Source organism: Salvia miltiorrhiza, unplaced genomic scaffold (genome assembly GCF_028751815.1).
Source record: "Salvia miltiorrhiza cultivar Shanhuang (shh) unplaced genomic scaffold, IMPLAD_Smil_shh original_scaffold_428, whole genome shotgun sequence".
Lineage (NCBI taxonomy): Eukaryota > Viridiplantae > Streptophyta > Magnoliopsida > Lamiales > Lamiaceae > Salvia > Salvia miltiorrhiza.
This window is the reverse complement of record NW_026651546.1, coordinates 158,010-163,137: the sequence shown is the minus strand read 5'-3', so window position 1 is coordinate 163,137 and position 5,128 is coordinate 158,010.

Below are 5,128 nucleotides of genomic sequence, written 5' to 3'. Positions count from 1 at the left end.
TATGTGACATTCTAAAATCACATTTTTTTTTTTTAAATTGTTGGATTCTCTTTCATTCTAATTATCTTCCCAAATAATTCTATATTGATTTTTAATAGTATATATCACATATTGGAGAACCTAAATGAATATTTATAATCATAGTGTATTTTCTCATCCCACATTAATTTTATATGAGATTTCACGAAATGAAAACTTATATAAATAGTGGTTAAGATTAATACACATCTCCACTTTAATTTGATCGAATTTATTTTGTTAAAATAAAAAATTTATAATAGAGGACGCATATGACGCGTAAAATTAAAATTAAAAATAATAGAGGACGCGTAAAATTAAAATTTACGGCAGCTAGGCCAAACTAGCCTTCTGTTCCGTCTGCTCCCGCAAGCTCTGGCGGCTCTGTTGCTGCAGGGTAACTTCTGGTAGTTTATCCACTTGTTGTTATGCCTGCCATCCCCAACCTTGCCGGTGCAGACTGTTCTCAGATTGGTGAGGGGGTTGTGGAAGACGTGGATGAAGATGACGTCAACCCGACGCATGGTAGCAGCACAGATCTAGCTTTGACTACAACGCCAAGAAAAACGACGATCATATCTCGTAGCCGAGGGAGTCCGAAAGGGGCTACTACCAAGAAGGGGAGAGTTTCTGATTCTTCTATCAAGCACCGGCTCCGTCGTATAATCAAAAATGACATGTCTTCGGATTTCCAAAATGCAGCAGGCCGTGCTGCTAGTGCCGTTTTGCAGGGCGCAGTTCTCGACACTCCATCGCCTGTGGAGTTCTTGAATAGAGTGCAGCATGCTCAGTCTGGAGGAGCGATTCTGCAAAACTTTGTGATTCATTCCTCTACCTCTACCGACGCAGCCCAATCTATGTCGGCTGTGGCCTCTACAAAAAAGAAAAAAATGGGGAGATATGTTGGACGATGAAGATGAAGATTTATTCGATGAAGATGAAGATTTATTCGACGAGGTCAAGGACGACCCTCTAAAAATGTTCTCTTAGTCTTTGTTTCTTTTTCGGTTACCCGTGGTTTCTCGCGGGTGCTTTCTCTTGTTTTCGTTTTTTCTCTGGATCCTCTTTTTCTTTAATAAAATTTCTATTTCAGCAAAAATAAATACATATGAGATTTCATCAAATGAAAACTGATATAAAAAGATGTTTTTACTTAATAAACCAAAAATCACATGTAATTGGTGGAGTGGTTAAAATTAATATACTTTGTCAATTTAATTTTATCAAATTTATTTGGTTAAATAAAAAAATTATAATTTTGACAAAATAAATTATTTCTTCAATTTGATTTGGCCAAAAAATTAAATATTTTTTACAATTTTTTTTTTGGAATAAAAATAAAATTTAGATTCTCACTTTGTATGAACTTTACCAATTGAAATACTAAATAAAATTATATAATTTGAATTCCATCAATTTATTATGAGACATCATCAACTGGAATATTAAATAAAAGATGTAATTAAAATCACAGAAGAATTAGTTAGCAATGGGAGATCATTATAGACAAGCTTAGTGTCATTTTTTTTATCCAATAATTTTGTCCCCTTAACATGAATATATTGTTCAACTAAAAATAAATAAATGAAATGTTTAATATTAGAAGATTATTACATTTTTTTTTGTGATGCAATTTGCAAATCATCATCGTATATGAGTTGGTCTTGGGTGCACTGACTCAACTCAAAACACCTATTGAATTGACTCGCAATCGTACGAGGCCAATTGCAGTGGAATAAGCTAACACAAGTCGTACTCTCAAGGAAGGCTAAGCAGGGCATTCGTTCATGTTACACACAATTAACAAGAAATTAAACCTAAACACTCTAATTAATATTTTGGGTCTGACACTCTCTCTCTCATTAATTAGCACGTAATTGAAATAAAGCATATAAAACTATCAAGGCGAAAATCAACTGTAAATAAGCAATAATGAAATAACATGTAATTCTAAGATAGGGTTCGTGAGAAAAGCAATAATTCAATAATTAAACAAGCAATGATGAAATCAATTATCTAGACAACAATCTAAATCATAAATAAGAATTAATCTAAAGAGCATACAGGAAGAAATATGTGGCGGTCACATTTATATCCAAGAACCAAAGGCGACCCTTTTATGGGCACCATCACTCATAATAGCAACGCCAATGATAATTAAGTGGTATTTATAGCAAGCAAATTATGAGAATTTCAATTAAGCAATTTCTCGAACGTGCATAAAGAGCATTATAGGCACTACGTACTAAGTTCAAATAATAGAAAGGTTCAAATTAGGTGGGCTTGGGATAAGTTCACAGTTTAGCATAACGAAAGAAAAAGAGCAAGAGTATCAGAGTTTCTCGAAGATTGCAAACGAAAATGCAGTCAAACTACATGTATGGAGACATGTAGTCTGTGAAGTCTAAGCAAATAAGGAAACGAACAATTCAACAACCAAAACATTTATTCTGCCATATTTCACGAACTAGAAACGTATGACCATGAGGAAAGGTAAGAGGACGCGTTAGATGTAACAATAGCCCTTGATCACCAGTTCCCTTCTCTTCATTGCTTAACCTGTACATTTAGAAATATGTGCAGGACTGAGTACAAATATACTCAGTGAACATATGCCGAAAAACAGTTGAAATCTTGCTACTTAGAGTTATAGGTTGAACTTGCCCATTTTAAGCAGACACAAGGTAATATTTGATTTAGAAAGCACCTGTGCATGCCATATCATAAAACAGTTTCTGCAGTAATAATATCATTATAACAATATCATATCATATCATATCATAAGCCGACAACAATCAAGTGTATGGACCACATCTACCCATCACCATCATCATCACTATCATCATAATCGTAACATTCCAACCAAATCACCAACATGGGCGAAGAGAAGGAGGCCTCCTTCTCAACTCCGTGACCGGTCGATGCGCAACAATGGCTCACTGTCACCACTATGCACATACCTTGACTAGTAGCCCGTCAGCTCACTTAGTTCAAGGCTGATCGTTAACTCATGGTAGCAGGTCAATATACAACTCATCATCATCCAGTAAATCATGGCAAATCAACGATTTATGAAACACATTTACAATATATATATATATATATATATGTATATATCTTGAGTTTGAAATCATTGTAAGAGTTTAACCCGCATATTAGGGTTAGCTAGGCCCACATATTAGGGTTAGAAAATGCCTACCTGTTGCCTTGCTATTAGCTCCTAGCTCGTTCTTACGAGTTCGCTTTTCTTCGCTCGTTCATTTAGATAACGAAGTAAAAATGCATAAGAAATAGGCTTATGGATCTATATATATATAGGGAGAGGTTCAAATAAGAACCACTAAATAAAATTAGAACGAAGAACCATTTTAAGCCATTCAATCATCAAGATCTACGGTGGATGCATCATCTTGGTGGATGAATGCAGATCCTGGGTTCGAATCATGAAGGGAGCAAAATTTTTATTATTTTCGGATGCATTAAATTTAATTGCAAATGCATTAATTTATATAGCAGATGCATTGATTTTAATGGTTCTTATGTTCTCACGATAAGTGTGGTTCTCATTATAACCACACCCTATATATATATATATATATATATATATATATATATAACCATCCTAACTCCATGATTCTATTATCAAATAAGAGTAGTAGTAAGTTATTATAACCAATTATAGCAAGGTTAAACCTAAGAATGCAAAAGAAAAATCTTGGCTCATTTCTAGCTACCTTTATTACTACTGCACTGTTCAACCTTTAGACAATAAACTGCTTTAATACAGAAACCTTTAGGGTTCGAATTTTATATGTATGGAAACCTCTGTGAGTCTAGTTTAATTTAAAAAAAAGTGTGTTGAGAAACTCCAAGCACTACAAAAAAACGCCTGAATACCGGCGAAATTACCGGCGGCGAACTTTCCGCCAGTAATTACCGGCGGCCCAACGACGCCAAAACTAGGCGGGTCGTTTTTTTCGTTTACCGGCGGCATTACCGGCGGCATTTTTGCCGCCGTCGGTATTTATAAAATAATTTAATTTAGCTTTAAATTTATATAATTTGCAGATTACCGGCGGCATTGCCGTCGGTAATTAGAGGCGGCAAAATGCCGCCGGTAATTCTGTCATTAAATATTTACAGATCCCCTTTCACGCACAGATCGAATTCCCCTCAAACCCCCCCCCCTCCCTGCCGCACCTCCAGCCCCAGTCGCCGCCTCGCCCCGCCCCTAGCCGCCGCCGCCGGCCAGCCACCCTGCAGGTATTATTTCTCTCTCTTTCTCTTTAATTATCTCTCACTTTCAAATCTCATTTTATTTCTTTAACATTTCAGTTGAACGACGCCGCGCCGCTGCCGACACCACCATCGCCACCGCTCCGCCGCCGACCACTACCGTACGCTTTCGTTCTCGTTATTTGATTTATTTATTAATTATTTTGTTAGATTAAAATTAATATTAATTAGATTAATTTTAATTAATTTATAATATTTGAAGTATGATTAATTAATTTAAAATTTGTTTTTTAATATTATTTTGTTAGAATCTAATTAATGTTAATTTGATTAATTTTAATTAATTTATAATATGTGAAGTATGATTAATTTTAATTAGTTAAATTAATTTTAAATTTGTTTTTACAATCTAATTAATAATTTGTTGGAGTTTGATTAATTTTAAATTAAAGTTTGATTAATTATAAAGCATGATTAAATTAATTTTAAGTATGAATTTGTTAGAGATTTATTTTTGTTAAATAATTTTGTTAAATAAAGTATGATTAATTGAATTTTAAGTATGCTAGTATGTGTTTATCATGAAATGATATGATATTATATATTGTGGGATAGATTTAATCAATTTTTTAAGGATCTTCTCCCTTTGGGATAGAAATTGATTATTTCTTAAGGATCTTCTGCCAACAAATGATTGTTTTAAATTTTATTACTTTATTTTTTATTGCTTTATATGTATTGTATTATTGCTTCGACATTGGGGGGCCGGGTAGACCTAGTATAGGCTTAGTAAATTAGGACCACTATGGTCACTATAGCTGCTGGTAGAGTCGAGCACTTGGTAGTTAGGATAGTGGGGTTATGCTGTCGAAAT